The sequence below is a fragment of the Fukomys damarensis genome, unplaced genomic scaffold (genome assembly GCF_012274545.1).
Source record: "Fukomys damarensis isolate Sample0158 unplaced genomic scaffold, DMR_v1.0_HiC HiC_scaffold_15, whole genome shotgun sequence".
In the NCBI taxonomy this organism is placed as follows: Eukaryota; Metazoa; Chordata; class Mammalia; order Rodentia; family Bathyergidae; genus Fukomys; species Fukomys damarensis.
The window spans coordinates 11,014,580-11,036,243 of NW_022900927.1; the positions used below are offsets into that span (position 1 = coordinate 11,014,580).

Genomic DNA, 21,664 nt, shown 5'->3' on the forward strand with positions numbered 1-21,664 from the left:
AATAATAATACAAAAATAGACATAATATATAAATGAAGTAGAGAGATTCATTTTAAGATACTAACGAACAATCATGTGATTATAGGGCTGGTAAATCCAACGTGTGTGTGCATGCATGAGTGTGAGAGTGTGTGTGTGTGTGTGTGTGTGTGTGTGTGTGTGTATACACATGCATGTCCCATTTCAGGAGAACTCTGACCTCTGAATAACAGGTCCAGTCAATCCAGGCCTGCTCTTTTCTTGACACTGTAGGAAGCCACTCTGGTCAATTAGAGATTATACATCTAATTAAATCATTTCTTATCTTTTCTATAAATCTACTAGTAATCTTTATATTTAAGGGAATAGCACCCAGAATGCTTGTCCTTTTATAACGTACTTAACCATCTTTGTCTTTTAAGCACATTTTAATTATTACTTAATAAGTTCACTTAAATCAAAATATATCTCACAAATCTTTATTATATATATTGCAGAAAAGTTTCTCACAGCCTACCAAAAATAACAAAAAGCAAAGAAAGATATTAACATCAAAGCTTATATTATAAAAATGATTTATTTGAGCTTTTCTAAACTCCATGAAAGCTAAATTTGTGTCAAAAGCATATTTTTAATACAGCACAAAGTCATCCATGGATACATGACATCAAAATGTATCTTTACTGGGAATCGGGTAGCAACTTGAGCTAGGATTTCAAAGACCTGGCTGAGTCTGTCAAAAAACCCATTAGCATCTCGAGAGTCAGTTTTGTCATCTGGAAATGACATGCTCAATCGGATGGCTTTACAGTCTTTTCTTACTATGGGCTCTGTAATTCATATGAGACAGAAAAAGTGAAACGAAGGTAGTCTTATTATAGAGATCTGCTACATAAGGTTTTATTAATACTCCACTGAAAGTTAACCCTATATGTTATGCCTTATTACCCACATTATTTAGCATTTCTAGAACCTCATTGTTTTAATCAGTGTGTTAGCTTTATTGACAAAAAAAAAATGAATTCGGGAGTTTGTATTATCTAATGTATGCCAGGATGACATTTGGAAAGCTTTTCCTAATTTAACTTAAAGTACTTTAAGTCTTTTAAACATATTTTTAAAACTATGAGATGTAATAGAACACTTATTTATCTGTAATCTCAATCTAACAGTGCATTTTAAAATTTTTGCTTAACACTTTTTAGAGATAAAACATTACAGATAAACCTCAAGTTTTACCTGTTATCAAGTATTGTTTGCCAGCATCTCCATTTCTACTTAAATTTTAAATGCCAAAGATCCCAACCTTGGATTTAAAATGAGTTTTAAATCCTTTCCTTGATTCTTTCTCCTCCCTAAATAAGTTCACCAATTTCCATAGTTTTCAAGAGATGGTTAAGACGAAGACACAAATGGTCAGGAGGCCTCATAAAAGGGCCTTTTCCCCCACCAAAGAGGACCACCAGCCTCTTCAGCTCAACCGTCCTTTATAAGCCCTCAGATTCATCATAGCCAACTAAGTATTTCCTGTCACTGGTACTGCCCACCTACTCACTTCTGTCTCCCGTATCTCTGTAAATACTCTGTAAATCTCTGTAAATACCACCACCTGCTACATCACTGCTTACGTCAGCTATTTAAGCCATCCTTGATTCCTCTTTTCTTTTACTCCCATATCTAGACATCACCATCTGTCATTGTTCCCACTACAAAGACGTGTCTGGTACTGTTCAGTATGCTCCATCTCCTCTGCTATCATGCTAGGATATAAACCCCATGAACCTAGACTATGGCACCTGTCTTCAACGTGTTCTCCTTTCCCATTCTTACCCTTGCAATTCATTCCCTACATGGTATGAAAAGAAAACTTATTATATAAATTAAAAAACTTATTATAGAAATTGTATTTTGTTACTAAGCTGATTGGCCATTCAAAGCTTCCCACTACATTATAATGGCACCACATGATCGATCCCAGCTCCACAGGCTAACATTACATGGTCTCTTGCTATCTGCTGCCTCAGTCTCACCCCAGGCCATTTGCCCTCTGCTCAGTGTTGGAGGCACTCTGTTTTCCCATTCACATATCTAATTTTTAAAACATGAGATATGATTCCTAAAATATAGTGGTTGTTTACATTGTTTAAGGTTTTTAATTTATCGCAATAAAGACACATTACTATTAATCCCCTGAAAATATTCCCCTTCACTGTGAACCCACTTACCCCATAGTTCTTGCCACTTTCAAAAGTCGTTTTGGAAGTCCGCTTTTGTGTATCTTCTCATGGCTGCTTTCATGTCCTGAATCAATTCAAAATGTTGGTGGAAATTTTTGTTCAATAAAAACACAACGTTGTATCTTCATTCACTTTACTCACTGGGTTTGGCATCAAATGACTTCTGGCCCTACCCCAAAGTCAAAATGACATAATTGCTTTGATTTGATTCAGGACATTAAGGAAGCTATGACAGAGCAGCTAAAGACACTCTTAAAAGATGACTTCCAGAACTGCTTCAAAAGTGGCAAAAGCAGCAGGGTGGGTATGTGCAAAGAGAAAGGGGTTTTGTGGGGAGGGGTTAATGGCAATGTGTCTTTTACTGCAACCATTTTTTTAAAAATTAAACATTCACTGTGTGTTTTGATCACGCCTCCTAAGTTGTTCCTCAAATCTCTATTAAATCTGTATAAAGTGTATATATACACACATTTAAAAAAAGGGAAGTCATCGGCAAAAATGGAAATAGCTATATTAGGGTTTATTACCATGAGTAACTTTTAATCTTTTCAAATTTTTTCTTCATATTTTTTTACATGGTCATCTTTTGTAGCAAAAGCAAAAATAACAAGCTTCACAACCAAAACCTTTCATTTAGCTTTTGGAAAGCTTATCTTAAAATTGAATTATATCATGCTACAGGTAACGGGTATATCAGTGTTGGCTGCTGTATCTGCTTTGAGCAATAATGCATCTGTGGCCATGTAACGAGATCTCATTCCTAAGCCAAACTGGAGAAAATAGAACCATTTTAGACAAATCAATTGGACATCTTTTAAATGTTGCTGATATTTATAGTTTTGAGCTTTTATCTGTTTATGAAGCTACTACAGCAAGATAAATGAAATAAGACACAAGTGTGTTTGCCTGGATCCTTTCACTTGGGACATGAAGATAATAAATACTTATTTCTTTGAAATATAATTTTATTTTCTTGAGTTAGAAGGAAGATAATGGTGTTTCCATTTGAAACATATCCAAAGACCATCGGTCTATTTTATGCATCATTTTTACATCAATGAATGCTGCTTGTGTTGGGTACTGTACCACCCAGTGGGCCACAAATATGTCAACATGCCATGCCCACCACAGCAGATACCACATCTCTGTCATAGGTGCCACACAGGGCCTGTGCCCCAGGGCAGGAGGAGCACATTTGTCCCGGCCTTTGAAGGACGGCTAGAGTTTCACCAAGCACTAAAATGAGAGGAGAGCACTCAACGTGGAAAACAGACGACGTAAGGGCTGTAATTACCACAATTTTGAGTTTTCTCTTCATTCTTGGCCAGAGAAGAGGTAAAAGATGAAAGAATCAGGCCAGCAGTCCCTTGTCCAGGAAGAGCAGACTAGTCCTTTAAGAAGAACCCAGCAGTCCACATGTAGATATAGACATTTCATAACAGGCAATGAATCTCACTTATTAGCTTTATTATAAATACCCTATTTGTTCTTTAAGGGAGAAACAGTAGCAGAAGAAATTATAAGATACTTATGCTGAAAGACAAAAGTTTAATAGTTATACAATGACGTTTTAAAGGAATGTTGGGTACACAGCAATTCATATTCCACCTGCAGAGTAGAAAAATATTGTTTTTGAGTTTATTTTTAAGATCTAATTTCAGCAAGTCAATTTTGATGCATAGGTAATGACTTGTTTTCCTTTTCAAATGCCAATGCTGTCATTACATGAAACAATAAATGTTAGTTAACAGTAGAAGTAATTTTCACACAAAATAGCATTTGCTACAAGGCAGTCAGAACCACCTACATCAGCTCTGCCATGTCTAATTTATAAGCACATGCCTTTTATTATGCAAGCTTCCCTTGTACAATATGGAAGGATTGTAGAAACCAATAGCCTTTTAATTTGATGTCTTGAAGTGGACAAAATGAAAGACACCTGGGAACTTAACAGCCATTAACAAATTCACAGAACAGTTTGGACAAGCACATGTGATCAAAAATGTTTACATTTTGAAAAAATATAGAAGAAATTCCATTGCCCCAAGTCTTGACCTTGTTTTCATTGTGTCTATTAAACATGGACAATATAACCTCAGATGTTCCTCTTAGCAATCAGGCCCAACTGTGCAAAGACAAACACCACCACATTCCTAGTCAGTGTTCCCTGCTGTAATTCCACAGAGAACTCCTATTTCATGTGTTTTTAATTTTAAGTTCTGCCTCTTTGAATGCTTTTCCTCTCTTTTGGCTTTCGCCAAAGTCAAAGGAATCTTCTACAAATAAAAACTGCAAATGTCCAATGGAATCCTGGAAATCTGCCTATTCCAGGATCCAAACAACCCTACATTTAAAGTTAATGAGTTTATTCAGTACACTACAAAGTCAACAACAAAATTGGAACGATCAAGAGCACTAACATGTTTTATTAAAGGTACTACATATTATGATCTTAACTGATGTCTCTCTCTCTGTCTTTGTTCTGTCTCCCAGGAGAGAGCTACAGGGACAATCAGTCTCTAAGCATCAATATCTCAATACCTATATTAGGCAGCCTTAAGTCACTATGAAAAATATGAAAGTTGATCCTTATGATCAACTCTTAAAGAGAAAAAGTTTCTTTTGGTTCTCAACTTTGGAGTTACAGTTCATGATTAGGGCAACCCATTATTTCTAGGGTTTTGGTGGAGAGTCAGCACATCATTGTGGGAGCACATATTAAAGTGAAACTCATGGATCTGTGAAAGACAGAGACAGAGAAAGGAAAAGACAGGGGTCACTAAACACCCTTCAAAGGAATGCCCTCATTGACCAAAAGACCAACCGCTATGACCCACTTCTTAAAGTTTCCACCATCCTCAGCAGTGTCAAGCTTCAAGGGAAGGGGTGTTCCCCTAACACATGGGCCTTGATCCAAACTATAGCAATACCCAAGCTAATCCACCTCCCTACACACCTCATCATCCCCTAATTATAGAAAATGGTAACATAATATACTTGTTATAGTGGCAAAATAGAGCCTCCAAGATTCTTATGCCAGTGAAGTAAAACCACAGAACTATAGTGTGATTACAACCTTAAGAAATAACTCCACTCTTTCACAAAGGAATCCTCAGAAGTAAGAGTAGAAACGTTTATTCCTTAGAAGACTGTAGTGCTCAGTGTCCAGAAAGATTGAATACCAAATGTGAATATTGTTTAGCAGAGACTTCAGTGATATCTGTAAAAGTCAGACTTTCAGAAAGTGAAACATATAGTTATTAATTACCAGATAAGGAAATGAGTAGAATTCAATTTTCAAAAGAATTACCCGATCACCCACATTCTTTGCTGCCTCTTTATGAACACATATATGTTGAATAATTAGAATTTTATCACTAAAGATAGTCTCACTTTTGTAATTGCAATCCATTAGAGAACCTCTCTCAGCACGAAGTTTACATATAGGTTGCAAAGATAAACAGAAATATGGCTCTTGCTTCCTTAAGAGTAAATAACACATGAATGTCACTGTGGCAACCTCCAGTTTACAAACTGATTCTTCATTTTAGTGTTTTTTATGTTATTGTTAATAGGTTAAATCTCAGCCAAAAGCTCATGTGACTAAATTCCTCATATAACATTTCCCTACGTAAAATGTAGAGAAACAGCACCCTAGAAATTATTGAAATAGATTTTAAGTATATATTTTTATGTAGATGCTACAGAAAACAACTTAGTGTGAAAAATATTGGACCAGTTTGGCTTGTTAAAATAAATTGTGTGCTAATAACATCAGGGATTTTAAAAATCAATATCCCACTTCTATTATCTTTATTGTTGCTCTATTTTCTGCAGAACCACAGAGCTAAATCCCTGGCCCTGGAACTAGAGTAAATCCTCAGGGCCAGGGATTTAACTCAGTGGTTCTGCCACCTTCCTCTAAGTGCAAGGTCCTGAGTTCAATCCCTGGTACCAAAAAAAAAGGGGGGGGTATAGTCCCTTTGTGGGTCAGGCTACAACAGTAGCAATCAGAGTGATGATTAAGAAACATATCACCAGAACACGATTGTTATTATGGCTTATATCTAGATGTACCCCTCAAACCCTCATGTGCTCATAGGTGAGGCTTTGTGGAGGTAGCTGGATCTAGGGTGTGTAAATATGCATTAAGGGTGTATGATAATCCAATTAGTCCACTGATTGGTTAACATTGCTCTGAGTGTGGCTAATGGAAGCCTCACCCTGAGTGTGGGTGGTACCAATCATTAGGCTTCCAGTGTGAATGGGACAAAAAGTAAACAAAGGGAGGCTCACTGCATCCTGTTTTGTTGCTTTCTGCCTGCCCGGCCATGAACTATCTCTCCTCCGCTGTGCCCTCTGCTGTGCTGCTCTACCTCAGAGCCAGCCAACAATGGACTGGAACCTCTACAAACTGTAAACTAAACTAAACCTTTTTTTCCTTTAACTTGTGTATGTTTAGTATTTTGTCCTAGCAACAAGAAAGCAACATAGACAATTATTTAGAGGGTAGGAAGAAAGAGAAGTCAAAGACCTCAGGTTTCTAGAATTGACAAGGAGGTATCTAGCACCATTCTCGAATGTAGGAAAAACATTGGAAACAATAGGCCCAGAGTGTAAGGACCAAGCTAGAAAACAGCTGAGTTTGAGGTACCTGAAAGATATTTAAACATCTATTGCTAAAAGGTAATAGAGATCAGAAAGGTAACAGGCTAGAGATATATATATAATTTAGGAGGTGAATAAGACTACACATGATGTAGGTAGAGTGAATGCCTAAGAAAGAAAACATTGAAAGGAAGGGTAAGTATTCAAAGGAACCTAGAAAAGCAGCTGAGAATGAGTTGCCAGAAAGGAAGAGTAAGGAAAAATTCCAGTAGCATATGATGTCAAGGACTCCATGACACAGCATATTCTGAGAGGAAAACAATCGATAGCCAAGTAACTCAAGGGCTGAGAAAGCATCCATTGGATTTAATGTGAAGGAAATCAGACTTTTCAGAGGATGGTGTCAATGAGTTAGGAAGTGAAAAGAAGCCAAGATTGCAGACACTCCTTCCAAAATGGAAAGAGATGGCTTTGTTCTAAAACCCCAGACCTTGCTGTGGTTCCATAAAAAGGGTGAGACTGGTAAATGTTTAGCCACACTTGAAAGGAACCTGGTAGAAGAAAAAAGGTAAAAAATAAAAGCACAAAAGAGTACAATGTCATTGTTTATACCACATAAAAAAAGAAATATTTTCAATAATAACCTAGATGGGTCTTAGTCATAAATAAATCCCAAGTGTTCCCAGAATCTACCATAGCACTATTACTTTCTGGTCAGTAGTAGTACCTTGATTCATGAATTTAATTCTTTCCATGATTCTGGTAACAAAATGAATTGGACAAGAACCAAATCAAACTCAATGGTTGAGCTCAATGTTGACCTATGGGCAAAATTTGATTGTTACATTAATTTCTAATATATATATTAATAAAACATCCTTCCACAAAAGGATTTGAGGTGATCAACAGCAGAACAAGAGGAATAGAGTTAGAAAAATAACAATTCCGGTGTAATAAATATATAAAAAAACCTTGTACATTTGCTAGAAATGAATTAAAATCTGACTCTGTTACCTAGCAACAAAAACAAAGGAAAACACAAAATGTTACAAGGCCTTATGTCTGCAAAATAAACCAGTCATCTAGAGGAGACATCATTTCCTCTGCATAAATCAACACCAGAGAGGAAATTGTCCCCATTGTCCTTGTAAAAAGGACAGACATCGTGAAGAAAAAGATGCTTTCCTTAAAATAAATAACCAACTGATAAAGTAATAAATTTTAAACACTTTTTTTCTGAAAATGTGCCCCAAAATATCCTAAAAGGAAATGGTACTTAATGTCAATTAACTTGGATTCCAAGATGCAAAAATCAAAATTCTGCTTTGGTAGAGTGCCTAATTTATAATATTGTAGAATAAAAGAAAGGCTGTGCACCTTGTGAGCATTCCTCTTAAATACTATTAAATTCCATTTCCTTAACTAGTATTATAATTATAATACATTTTATGCAGTTGAGAATTTAAGATGATATTTTATGGTCAAAATCTTGTGTGCAAACACAAATGCTAGCAGCTACCTAGTTGTGGGATGTAGAATTATGTATGGTCTCAAGGTATACCATAATCCTATAAATGACTCAAATTTGTTCTTTTTTATGGGTAAGTAGAACTCCATTGTGTGTATATAGCATATTTTTCTTGTCCACTCATCTGTTGATGGGCATATAAGTCATTTCCAAGATTTAACTATTGTGAGATGAGCTGCTAAAATCATGGAAATGTGTGTACCAATGTAATATGATGTCTTTAATTCTTTGGGGAAGATACCCAGGAAAGGTATAGCTGTGTTAAATAGAATTTCTACTTATAGTTCAGCATATTTGGCCATTAGAATAATGCAAATCAAAACAATACTGAGATTCCATCTTACTCCAGAAAGAATGGCCATGTCCAAGAACTCATAAAACAACAAAGGCTGGAGAGGTTGTGAGGAAAAAGGAGTCCTTCTACTTTGGATGGTTGGGATGTAAACTGGAATGACCAACATGGAAATTAGCATGGAGACAACTAAAAAAGAGCAATGTCTAATGTCCTTAAAAGGTTTATAACATTTGACTTAAAACTGCTTCTTCTGCTAAATGATTATAGCAGTTATACTCTCAAAAATTGTATACATAGATTTTCATTAAAGAATTTTTGTAGTAACAAGCAGCTTAGCAATCTATAATTTTCCAGTTATATGAAATTGGTTAAACTAATCATGATGTGTTAATCATGATACAGAATGACACAAATTATTGAATTCAATTATTGAAGTAAAGTTTTTTTACAAAATACACATCTTAGTCTTTTATTATTAACTTCAGCAAACATAAAATTATTTATATTGCTATACAAATATCTAAATGCTTACTTTTAGTGTCTGCACTGATCTTAGTGAAGACTAGTAGAGTTTATGGTAAACAGCGGTCCCAGGCCCACATTTTTGAATAGCATTAAGCTAAAGGAGAAAAGGCTCTACCCTATTTTACCCCATATTATGATAAGAACATTTAACATGAGATCTACCCATCTCTTAATAATTTTGTATTCATAATATAATATTTCTAACTATAAGAACACCACTGGATAGCAGATTCTAGAACTTAGTCATCTTACATAAGCAAATTTCCACAGATAGATCAAATAACTCCCTCTATCTCCCCTTTCTTCCTCCCTCCTATCCCTGGTAACCTTTGCTTCTATTAGTCTGACTTTTTAGATATCCCATCTAGGTAAAACATAAAGATGTGTCCTCCTATGATTGGCTAATTTCACTTAACATAATGCTCTCCACATTACTAGATATGGTAGGATTTCCTTCTTTCTTGAGTCCATTGTATTTATATATCACATTTTCTTCTTCACCCTCTCATCTATTGGTGGACATCCTTTATTTATTTTTTCTTTTTAAAATTTGTATTAGTATATGTTTGCATTATATATTGATTACATTTGTTGTGCAGAGTTTGAACACGTATAAAACAAATCTTAATTTTTTTGTCCCCACCCCATCCTTCCCTGCTCCCTTCTGCTCTTCCTCCCCTCATCATTTGATCATTTGCAAAAGCTCTATTTCCCTTTTTTCTTCAACTTTTTTTTGGGGGGGTACCCGGGATCAAACCCAGGACCTTATGCTTTCAAGGCAGGAGGCAGCACCACTGAGCTAAATCCCCGGCCCTTCAACTCTCTTTCTATATCCCTTTTCCCTTCTTTCCCTCTCCCCTCCCTCCATCTGTTCTTTTCCCTTCGCATTTGAAAAATATCTCCATCTTTTACTTTGCTTTATATTTATACTTTGAGTTTCTCATATAAGAGAAATGATATGATATTTAAACTTCTGTGCTTGATGTATTTCACTTAACAATATAATCTTGAGGTATGCCATGCCCATTTGCTGAAAAATATCTCAAGTTTATCCTCCTTTCTGGCAAAGTAGGACTGCATTGTATATAAATGCCACATTTTCTTCATTCATCTGTTGATGAACATAAAGGCTGTTTCCAAGATTTAGCTATTTATAAATTTTGCTGCTGTAAGCATAGCTACGCATGTATCACTGTAATATGATGGCTTTAAATCTTTTGAGAAGATATGTAGAAGGAGAATAGCTGTAGAAGAATAGTTTTTTTGGAGAAATTTCCATACTGATTTCCACAGGGGCTGCACTGGTTTACACTCCCACCAGCAGTGAAGAAGTGTCTGTTCCTTTTTCCCTGAAGCTTCACCATCATTTTTGATTGGTTGATTTATTGATGATAACCCTTCTTTCTGGACTGACAAGGAATCTCAGTGCTGTTTTAATTTGCATTTCTTGAATGGTCAGCGATGTTGAATATATTTTTCTTGTATTTATTGGCCATTTGTACATCTTCATCTAAGAAGTGTCTGTTCATGTCAAATGTCTATTTGGGGACTGGGCCTTTAAATTTGCGGAAAGGGGTCTAATTAGTCCTTTGTCTGAGGAGTAGCTGGCAAGAAAATGTTTCCCATTCTGTAGGATGACTCTTCACTCAATCATTTCCTTTGCTGTGCAGAAACTTTTTAATGTATTTTTTAGTGCTATTTCTTGATACTTGGTATTATTTCTTGTGTAGCCAGGGTTCTGTTCAGAAAGTCTTTGCCTACACCTATGTCTTCAAGAGTTTTAGCTATTTTATCTCCCAGCAGCTTAAGTGTTTCTGTTTTGATATTTAGATCTTTGATCTATTTTTGTTAGTTTAGTGCATGGTAAGAGATATAGATTCGACATTTGGCATGTGAATAGCAAATTTTCCCAGAACCGTTAGTTACAACTATTGTTCCTCTAGCAAAAGTATTTGGCCTCTTTGTCAAAAGTAAGGTAAAATGTCTGGAGTTGTTTCTGTGTCCTCTATTCTGTTCCACTGATCCACAAGTCTGGTTTGTTTGTTTTTTGCAATACCATACTGTTTTTATAGTATAATTTGAAGTCCAGGATTGTGATCTCCTGTCTTGCCCTTGTTGTCCAGAATTGGTTTTGCTACTGTAGGTCTCTTTTGGTACCATAGGAAATTTAGGATTCTTTTCTCTATTTCTATGAGGAATCCTGTTGGTGTTTTGATTGGGATTGCATTAAATCTATATATGTTTTAGGAGTATAGTCCTTTAGACTATGTTGGTTCTGCCTATCAGAGATAACTTACCATTCTCTGATATCTTTTTCAATATCTCTTTTTTCAGAGTACTTTATTTTCATTGTAAAGGTCTTTCATTTTATTGGTTAGGTTACTTTCTATGTATTTCATTTTTCTTTATGCTATTATGAAAAGTGTTGTTTCCCTAATTTCTTTCTCAGTGAGTTTGTTATTGGTATACTGGAATACAATTAATTTTTGAGTGTTGATCTTGTATTCTGCTATGCTACTATATTTGGTTTTTAATTCCAGAAGTTTTTAAATAAAGTTTTGGGCATCTTCATGTCACCTGCAAATAATATTAATTTAACTTCTTCATTTCCAATCTATATCTCTTTTTTACTTTCTCTTGTATGATTTCTCTGGCTAATGTTTTAAGAACTATATTGAACAGGAATGGTGATAATGGACATCCTTTTCTTGTTCCGGATGTAAGAGTGAAAGGTTTTGCCTTTTCTCCATTTAGTATGATGATAGCCATTGACTTGCCATAGATGGCTTTTATCCGTAAGATAAAAACCTTCTATTCTTATTTTCTTCAGTGTTTTATCATGAATGCTGGACCTTCTCAAATTGTTTTTATGCATCTTTTGAAATGATATGATTTTTGTCCTTGCTTCTATTTGTATGGTGTATTACATTTATTTATTTGCATACATTGAACCATCCTTGCATACCTGAAATGAATCCTACTTGGTTATGGTATATAATCTTTTTGGTAATTTCCTGCACTCTGTTTACGAGCATCTTACGGAGGATTTTTGCATCTATATCCGTGAAAGAAACTGGCCTATAGTTCTCTTATTTTTCGTTGGGTCTTTGTCTGGTTTTGTAATCAGGCTAATGCTTGCTTCCAGGAAAGACTTTGGGAATATTACTTCCCCTTCAATTTCATTAAAGAGTTTGAGGAATATTGTTGTTAGATCTTCTCTAAAGGTCTTATAGAATTTGTCAGTGAATGCTGGATTTTCTTACTTGATAGTTTCATTACTTCTCCAATTTCATTGACTAATATTGGATTATTCAGAATTTTTATATATTCTTGGTTCATCCTTAGTAGTTAATGTGTATCTTAAGAATCCATCCATTATTGATGAATTTTCCATTTTATTACAGTACTTGTTCGCAATGTAGAATCAGACCATCTGGATTTCAGCAGAATGTTTTGTGATTTTACCTTTTTTGTTTCTAATTGCATAGATTTGTGTCTTTTCTTTCCTTATTTTGGTAAGATTGACTAAGAGTTTATCTTTATTTAATTTTCAAACAACAAACTCTGATTCATTGATTTGTTGTAATTTTTAGGCTCAATTTCACTAATTTCTACTCTGATCTTAATTTCCTTCCACACACTAATTTGGGGTTTAGATTTTTATTTTTCTCTAGAAGCTTGAGGTGTATGATTAAGTTATTATTATTTTTTTAGTTCACTTTGTTTTTCTATTGTGAGAATTCACCACTATAATTTCCCTCTTAGGATTGATTTCATTATGTTCCATAAGTTCTGGTATGTTGTACTGGCATTCTTGTTTGATTCTAATTTTTTCTGTGACCCACAGATTATTCAAGAGGGCATTATTTAATGTCCTGTTATTCACTTAGTGTCCATGCTGATTTTGCTGCTGATTTCTAGTTTCACTGAACTATGATCCAATAACATGTATGGAATAATTTTCAATCCTTTTGCACTTATTCTAACACTCTTTATTGGCTAGTATGTGGTATATTTTGGAGAAAAATCTCATAATGCTGAGTAGAATGTGTATTATGTTTCTGTTGGATGGAACATTCTGTAGGTATGTATTAAGTCCATTTGTCTAAAGGATTGGCTTAACTCTGATATTTCCTTGCTGATTTTGTCATCTATTTGATCTGCTCATTGTGGGGTTACTGAGATACCCCCTTACAACTGTACTGATGCTTATCTGATTTTTCACATCCATTCGTGTTTGCTTTATGAACTAGGATGTGACATATGCATGTGGTGCATATAAGTTCATAATTGTTATCTCTGTCTTTTAAGTTATTCCTTCAACAAATATGTACTGACCTTCTTTGTCTTGTGTGGTCAGTCTTAGCTTGAAATCCAGTTTGTCTGAAATTAGTGTAGCTACTTCTGGGTTTTTTTTCCAGGTTTACGTTGCATGGAATATTGTTTTCTATCCTTTGACTTTCACTCCTTGAATTTCATTCTGGGTTAAATGTGTTTCTTGTATATTTTATCTGGTTGGATCTTGCTTCTTGATCTATTCTGCTAATCTGCGTCTTTTGATTGGTGAATTGAGAGCATTCACATTGCCACTTATAACCTACAGATATCAATTTATCTCTGTCATTGTATTATCTTACTGCTTCTGATGCCCCTTCTTTCCCTCCTACTTAATTGCTTGTCCTGGCTGGTGGACTCATTCTGTTGGTTTTTTGACAATGTTAGTATCATGGTCTCTTTCTAGGATATCTTTGAGAATTTTTGGAATGCTGTTATGGTGGTTATGAATTTTTAGGCACTCTTTATCAAGAAAATATCTTATTTCTCTTTCAGGTTTGAAAGATTTTGTAAGATACAGCAGATGCTCAAGTTATGACCAGCCTGACATATGAACAATTTGGGTTATGACCAAAATTTTAGTTTTAGCTTAGGAACAAAGTCTTGAGTTACAAGATGAATGCTAGCCACTTGTGCTCCCAGATGGTCTCAGTTACAGATTTAACCCTTAAGGAGTTCTGGAAGGAACATTACATCTTTTCCTGTAGGAGGTTAATTGAGAAATCCTGGACAAATATCTCTCTAAGGACACTGAGACCTGCCTACACACAGGAGAGACTTTGAAGGTTGGGTAGAGGAGCCTGAGGCTTCAATAACCAACTTGAGTTACAACCAGCCCTCATGAATTAATTGAGCTCATAAGTCAAGAGTCCCCTATATATCAGTCTGGGTTGGAAGTTGTTTTCTTTGGGGCTTGAAACACTCAAAATCAAGCTCTCCTTGACTTCAAGGTTTGTGTTAAGAAGTCTTCTGTAATTCTGATGAGTTTTCTTTCATAAGTAATTTGTTTTTTTCTTTAACAGCCTTTAAGATTCTGTTCTTAAAGAACAGATCTGAATTTCTGGAACTCTTTATATGATGTTTCAGGGTGGTTCTGTTGTGATCATGCCTATTTGGGGTTCTGTGTGCTTCATATATTTGTGTGTTAAATTCATTTTTTATGTTTGAAAATGTTCTTCCATTATTCTGTGAACACGTTTTTCATGCCATTTCTGGTATCTTCTGATTTTTCATTAATTCCAAATAATTTAAATTAATCATCTTTGCATCATCTAGCAGGTGCTAGACCCATTTTACAAGTTCCATTATTGTTTTTAAGGTGTCTCTCATTAGCTGATCACCATCCACAGCCCTGTCTTCTACTGACACTCTGTTCTCACACTGATTAATTCTGCTGCGTGTATTTTCAATAGAATTTTTAATCTCTTGAATTTCTGTTTGGAATTTTTCTATGGAGTCCAATTCTTTCCTATGTTGGGCATTCCTGGCTTGCATCTCTTTCTTTAGTTCTTCTAGATTTTTTTTATTAGTGTCTTCTCTAGACTTCATAATCATTTCTTTTATTAAGATTATTATCTCTTTACTTTGATCTGTTTTGAATTTGTTACATGGATCTGCTTTGTTACTTCACTAATACAATTTTAGACTTTTTGGCAATATGACTTTTGGTTTCTTCCCTGTTGATGCCTCCTGGATCAGCTTTTGGGGATTTGGATGCCTCTGGAGACATTTTGTTGCCTTATTTTCTCATTTTTCTATTTTGTGTTTATTTCCCTGTTTTCTGGACTGAGGACTGCAGACTGATTATAATGAGTAGCTTTATCACTACTGTTGAGCCCTCTTTAGTTAATATCGACTTTTTACAGGTGTCCTACATGCAAAGCAAGTTATAGGCCTTTGCCTCTGTCCAAGGATCCAACTAACTCCATTTATTTGGGAGGGGAGGTTGCAGCCTATTTGTCCCAGTACTCAGTTCTCCGGGAATGTGCTGCACTATTGTTTATAACCTTCAGACAATGTAGATATTGACATACAGAGTAAACCAATTGATGGCAACAACCATATCACTTTGGCTAACAGTAGTTAAATTAGCACCAATAGCATCAAATACAAACTGGATATTGACAAACTCTAAGAACTAATAGTGTTCCATCCTTAACAAGAGAAAAAACATCTATAATTATACTATGAATTCTAACACAAACCAGATATCCATATATAGTAAATATCTACTCAATTGAGCAACTTCACCTCCATTAACAACAGAATAGTGTTCAACAGTAGTAAGGTATAGTTAACTATCTGCAGGTTCATAAGAGTTAATGGTTACACTAGTAAGGTTAGAGGATGCAGGGAATGGGAGCATAAAAAAATAGAATTTCAAAATTTAAACAATGAAAGATGGGCAAAAGGTGATAAAATTGAAATAAAGGGTCCTATTAAGGAGTAAAAGAAAATCAGTAGTATTAGATATAGTAAAAGTAATGGGAAAAAAAAACAACAAGGAAAAGGGTAAAAAAAGAGAGTAAACTACAGGAAAAAAAGAGGAAAAAATAATAAGGAAACAAATTTAAAAAGAGATAGTGAAAAAACAAAGTAAAAATAATAGAGGGGGAAGCAAATGGGTAATAAAATTTTACATTCCATCAAAAAAAAAAAAAGGAAAGAAAAACTAGGTCAAAGGGAAAGAATAAAAGGTCCTATGTAGTTCCAAATGAGTGGTTTTCTTCCAGACAAATGGGTGGTTTTCTTCCAGAATCTGTACTCTTTGAACTACAGCAAATCACATTCATCTTGGCCTATCTATGCTCTGTGGGTCTATGGGGTGAGCCTAGTCTGTAGCAACTGTCCAAGCCAATACACAGGCCCAGAGAGGATGTGTGAAGCAATGGAAACTCACACAGACTGAGGCACCTAGCTAGCATAGACTCCATTGGGCCAGGGTTCAGCACTGGTACCAGATGGAGGCTCCCGTAGATGCAAGACCAACTCAAAGTGCCAGGCAGAGGAACAGGCAGGCCTGGGACACCTGGTTCATTATATCACATGGACATCATTTTTATCAGTGTTGTCCTGTATATAAATCTTTCACCTCTTTGATAAAATTTATTCGAAGTATTTTATTCTTTAATACTATCATAATTAGGATTATATTCTTAATTTCTGATTTGGACAGTTCATTATTAGTGTCTAGAAATGTAACTGAATTTTTATCCTGCAATTTCACTGAATTTACTTTTTAGTTCTAATGGTCTTTGGTGAAATATTCAAGATTTTCTACATATAAAATTATATATAAACGGTCCGGGGATTTAGCTCCGTGGTTCCACCTCCTGCCTCGTAAGCTCAAGGTCCCAAGTTTGATCCCTGGTACCACATACAAAAAAAAAAAAAAATTACACATAAACAGGCTAAATGTTCTTTTTCTTTCAAATGCTGGTGTCTGTTATTTCTTTCTCTTCCTTAATTGCTCTGACTAATACTTCTAGTACTATGTTGAATAGAAATAGTAAAAGTGGACATTCTTACATTTTACCTGCTCTTAGAAGAAAAGCTTTCACATTTTTACCCATTGAGTATGATGTTAGCTGTGAGTTTTTCATATGTAGCCCTTGTTATGTTGAGGTAAATTCCTTCTGTACCTAGCTTGTTGAGAGTTTTTATCAAAAAACTGTGTTGAATTATGTCAAATACGTTTCTGCATTTATTAAGATGATTATATGCTTTTTATCTTTTGTTCTGCTAATGTTGTGTATCACATTAACTGATATGTTCTTGTTGAACTATGCTTACATTCCAGGGATAAATTTCACTTGACCAAAATATATATTTCTTTTACTGTGCTGTTGAGTTTGGTTTGCTAATAATTCAATATGCATGCTTAACAAGGATATTGGCCTATCATTTTCTCTTCTTGTAATACCTTTTTTAAATTAATAAATTTTATTGGTACGTTTAAGGTATACAATGTAATGACATTCGTCATTAGAAATTAGCACCTTTACATAATCCTTCTTGGTTCTTATTTTTCCCGATCCCCCTGCCCTCACTTCAACCCCTGTTATCCTCCCCATCTACAAAGACTTTCTTTCCATTTTTTTTTCTCATATTACCCAGCTTTGGTATTTGGGTATGTGGAAAACAAAAATAAAATGAATTCAGAATGTTCTCTTTCCTTCATTTTTAGAAGAGTTTGAGAATTATTGAAGTAATTCTTTAAGTATTTGGGGTAATTCACCAGGGAAATCATGTAATTGGATTTTATTTCTGATTCAGTCCTCTTCTTTGCTATTAAACTGTCCAGATTTTCTATTTCTTTATGTCAGTCATTAGGGTGTATATATCTAGTAACTTGTCCATCCTTTATAGGTTACCTAATTTTTTGGCATTTAATTTTTCAAAATAGTTTTTATGATTCTTTATATTTCTGTGATATTGTCATATCTCCTCTTTCACTTTTAATTTTATCTACTTGAGTCTTTTTAGTATAAGTTTGTCAATTTTGCTTATCTTTTAAAAAATAAACTTATTTTTGGGATTTAACCTATTGCTTTTCTAGTTTCTATATCATTTATTTCTACTTTAATGTCCAGTATCTCCTTCTTCTTGCTAAAACTTTGAGCTTAGTATATTTCTTTTCCTAGTACTTTGAGATGCAAATTTAGATTGCCTAATATTTTTCTTTTTTCTTAATGTAAGCATTTATTGCAATAAATATTCCATTGGGGACCTATCTTGATATTTAGCAGTCAATGAGGTTGTTCTAACACTATATATTATACTAAGGCATAATTAGGAACAAGTTTACAAGTCAGAAAATTTCTTTGACGATTTAGTAGTTTGACAGATTGCCAAATATCTAATGTTATGATTCCTCTGCAACACTTAAATTTACGTGCATGGATAAAGTTGGCTTATGTGACATTTCAGAACTTACATACTGTGTTCACTGACATTATGACATTTTGGGAGTATGACAACTTGTAATCATAATAAGAGCTTGTAGCAAGATACTTTAGTTTTCTAACAACAAGAATTAAATAATGGCTGATATTATTTGTTAAATACAATTTATTATACTGATTCTCCAAATACATACACATATATACATATAAATAGTTCATGCAATAAATGAACATTAAGGTCTACTTTAATTTTGAGATTCTATGATTGTAATTTTGACATATGATTCTCTTTTGACCAAAACATTCACAATAAATGCAAAAGGTTTTCTGTAAAAATCATATATATATATATATATATATATATGATTTCAGTTCTAAAACAATTATAGAGATTTATAGAATATTAGAAAGATTTATTTTCAAAAAGTTCAAAAATACCTAAAACATACATTTCTTGACAAATTCTTCGCAAGTAGTTTACAAGGTATGTTATGGAGGCTGTGCTTATACATTTTCTAAACAAGTTAAAGAAATAGCATAAGTTGATATGGAAAATTTCAGAATTTATGTTCTGTGAAACTCTAAATTATTTTCATTGTTTGCATCAGTTTAGATTAGATATGTAGTCATTTAAAGCTCAAATGATTACAACTGACACAGCAGACATGAAGGGCAAAGGTAGTATTTTCTTGGTTGATTTGGGAGAGAGCATGTGCTTGAGAATATATTTGTTTATTTCTTCTTAGCAGTTCTTACCTAAATATGCCTTAGCATATTTAGCATGGAAAGCTGAAATGGAAAATAATTCATGTTTAATTACATTTTAACTAGTAATTCTAATGCCATCAAAATCCATAAAATTGGCATTAAACCAAAGTGATTTTATGTGAGTCCAGAAGCACAGAAGAAATATTTGATAACATTTTCTGAATTATGAAATTAGTATTTAATTCAGGGGCTTGGCATTTAAACTATGAATTATATTTGTTTTGTCTTAATGTGGGAATAAAAAAATACTAAGGTTTTTCCTATTCTACTCTAAGATCACCATGAAACATCCGGATAACAACTTAAAAATTTAGTGAATCATTTTTGCATTTTACCTGCAAAATGTAAAGTTCTTAAAATATGAAAAGCATCAATATGTTCACTGCTTTGTAATCAAACACTCAGATGGTTCTCTCCAGTACCCGTCTAGATGGTTCGCAGTCACTATCAGCAGGATTACCACTTTACCTGGAGCAAAATCTATGACCATAAAATAATCCTACGTGACCCATTTTCATTTTTTTTCTTTTTAAGTGGCTTTTCTTTTTATTTAATTAATTTTATTGGTATATTTAAACTATACAACATAACATTCATCATTGGAAACTTGCAGCTTTACATAATCCATCTTGCTTCTCATTTTTTCCCCATTCTCCTGCCCTCCCTTCAACCCCTCTATCTCTCCCTATCTACAAAGACTTCATTTCCATTTTTTTCTCATATTAATTCCATTCCCTTCTTTCCTTTCCCCTACCCTTCCTATTTCCCCTTCCCCTTTGCCCCTTTTCTTCTTATTTCACATTACCTATTATACCTTTTAGTCCCTATTTACACTTTGTTTCTCATTATTTACACGTGTCCTATTTATTTCTCTTGAGTATCACCTCATCGTACATCCATTTAGCTATAAATGTCTCAGGTTTCTCATTTTTTATGGCTGAGTAGTACTCCATTTTTTTAAAAGGATACATTTTCTTTATCCAGTGTCCCATTGATGGGCAATTGGGCTGTTTCCAAGTTTTAGCTATTATAAATTGTGCTTCCATGAACATGGGTGCACATATATTACATTGGTATGATTCTTTTAATTCTTTGAGGAAGATACCCAGCAGGGGAATAGCTGGTTCTAATGGGACTTCCAATCCTAGTACTTTGAGGTATGTCCATACTGATTTGCACAGTGGTTGCACCAGTCTACACTCCCACCAGCAGTGGAACAGTGTGCCTCTTTCCCCACAGCCCCACCAGCATTAGTGATTGGTTGCTTTCATGATAGTAGCCATTCTTTCTGGGGTGAAGTGGAATTTCAGTGTTGTTTCATTTGCATCTCTCAAACAACCAGTGGTGTTGATCATCTTTTCATGTGTTTCTTTGGACCCATTATCATTTTTTGACATAAGAAAATTGTAACATATTTAGAATCATAAGTATAAAATGTGAACATCATTTAATAAGTCTATTTCAAAATATGTTCAGCTCAATGTTCTAGCAACCAAAACTTGTATGTGACTGCTTTTTTAAAACTAATAGTACATCAGTAAGTCATTACATCTGGCCACAAGTCCTCCACAAATAGCTTCTGCTTTGTTTTCAATACCCAAATCTCCTAGTAGTTTTTGCATTGGTAATGATGCATCACTTTATCTATGGTCTTTACATACTTAGTAAATAAGATCAGGTGAGTGAAAGTTTATTTAAATAGGTTTCAGGGGATATAACCGAATATGAAGAAAAGGAAACAATAATAGCCACATACTTATTTAATGTAGAGAAAAGAAAGTAATGAGGTGACAGCAGTTTAATATTTTTTGTACTCTCACACAGTCTTATCAACCTGAAAAACTGAGGTTATCAAAAGGAAAAAAATCTTAAATCAAAAGATTATAAAGGGACTGGAATTAATTGTTTAAAGAGAAACTCTAAAACCAGTCTGTATTTTTAAAAAAACAAAACTCCATATCCAGAAAGAGACAAACTAGGTGACCCAAATGTCTTTATAATATCTAGTTGTTTGTTATTTTATCTAATTTACAGAAAGGAAATGTGGCCCTTTATGTCTGAGAATATGTGCATAGCAGAAAAAGGTGAGATCATGACCTTGTGTCCATTCTATGAGAGAAAGATCTCTGGGGCACTTGTGTTTTGCACAGTACTTTCTCCTTACACTATGTTCTCTTTGTATATCAACAGGTAAGCAGAATTAATTCTATGCTGCAAGTTGGTCAACACAAGATTACACAGCCCAAAGAGAAAGAAGAGCCTCATAGAATATATACCATCTCGCAAGCATAAAATCTTTCATGATGTTTGCGAATAAAAGCTTTTATGAATAGAGCTCATTGTATGTATTTTAAATAATATCAACATAATCTGGTAAACACATTGCAGTACAAGCATAAGGACATTTGTGATTAACAAAAGAAATATCTCCATTCTCTGGGAGCCAGCAAGATGGTACCTGCCAACAGGGTCATGCCGAGTCATG

The 21,664-nt window shown here is 34.4% G+C and overlaps 1 long non-coding RNA gene across 1 annotated transcript in view; it reads left to right on the forward strand.

Annotated features, from left to right (window-relative positions):
- Positions 1-21,440, forward strand: part of LOC104873979 — a 33,739-nt gene extending 12,299 nt beyond the window's left edge. Inside the window, exon 3 of the long non-coding RNA XR_783618.1 lies at positions 21,370-21,440. This is a non-coding gene — a long non-coding RNA (uncharacterized LOC104873979). The remainder of the gene's footprint in view (positions 1-21,369) is intronic.
- The last annotated feature ends 224 nt before the right edge of the window (positions 21,441-21,664 follow it).